The sequence below is a fragment of the Mesocricetus auratus genome, unplaced genomic scaffold (genome assembly GCF_017639785.1).
Source record: "Mesocricetus auratus isolate SY011 unplaced genomic scaffold, BCM_Maur_2.0 Super-Scaffold_100028, whole genome shotgun sequence".
Taxonomy (NCBI): Eukaryota; Metazoa; Chordata; class Mammalia; order Rodentia; family Cricetidae; genus Mesocricetus; species Mesocricetus auratus.
Genome location: NW_024429209.1, coordinates 18,660,700 through 18,662,019, shown reverse-complemented (window position 1 = coordinate 18,662,019; position 1,320 = coordinate 18,660,700).

Here is a 1,320-nt window from a genome sequence, read left to right as displayed (position 1 = left end):
GGCTCATTTTATGATGGCATCATATCCTCATTTTCAGATTTCGTGACTCATCTTGAAGAGACCCTTGTAAGTTTGCAAGTGGGCTGAGTTTTGTGTGTGGCATTTCCATGTTTTAATTATTTTTTTTCTCCCCGAGGAACTGCTTTTTCTCAGAAGACAAGCCCTGTGTGATCAAACAATAGGTTTCAGATGAAATATCTCTCTGGCAGCCACTTAATTAGAAAAAAGTTCCATTCCTGCTCCAAAACGTGGTCATCACCGGTGAAAATACTTTTCTGACCTTTCCCGATACCTGAGTTGACCAGTAGAGCTCTTAAGGGGGACCAGTGAGTGTTGTTACTTCTCATGTCTGGGAGTTGGTAATCTTATCCACCCAGTTGAAGCTGTGATTACTCACCAACATCCTGCAAAAACCCACGTTGTGCTGAGCCCTTCACTGCCATTCATCAAGTGCTGACACGTTGAGAGGCTGATGGAATCCTTCCAGTTATAGGCAGGGAAGGCGGCACCAGAGAACTTAATAAGGGTCTTGCGGCTGGTCTCACAGATGAGAAGGGGCGGCAGAGGCAGGGCCAGACTGAGGTCTCCCTGATGTACCTCCAAGCTCTTCCCAGTGGGTGTTGTCTTATTGGGGTGCAGAGAAGTGGCCAGTTTTGAAATCCCCAGGATGGGAGTCTGAAGGTTAAGCACAGAGGGAGAAGAGCATTCTAGAAAGGAGGAGACATCCGCCACGCTTGATGTCTCCTCGCTGTCTGCTTTGTCTTCAGCTCCTTCCTGTGCAAGTCCTCCCCTCAGCTAGTCTGCAAGCGCGTGGTCCTCTGAGATCGCGTAGAAGGGAAGCCACTTCCGTTTACTTCTATATTACAGAACGTGTTTAGTTGAGATAAGTTCAAAGGTGGAGAAGAGGCATCAGGGAGACAGGAAATACAGATTCATCACACAGAGCAAGTCTGTCTCAAGTGCTGGTGTATTATTTCCTAGTAATTTCTTTTTCCTGGGCACAAACCTCATAAATACATAACATAAATACAGGATGTATGTGGCTTTGATTCTGTTTCAAAGCTAAGAACATTAATCTCTATAGGGACGCCTGTGTGCTGCGGTGCCCATGTGTTAACTAGGGGGAAGGTGTTAACTGTGACCTTGTACCTGGCTCTATTCCAGTAGATCAAGAGATGATGACACCATTGCTCTGTTTAAGTCTCTCCTTGGAGGAAAGGACACAAAGATATGCATAGCTTTTTGCTCCAAGTTTATAGAGAGATGAGGTGGGGGGAGGGGCAACTGAAACAGTAAAAGAAAAACATATATTGAAGTCAG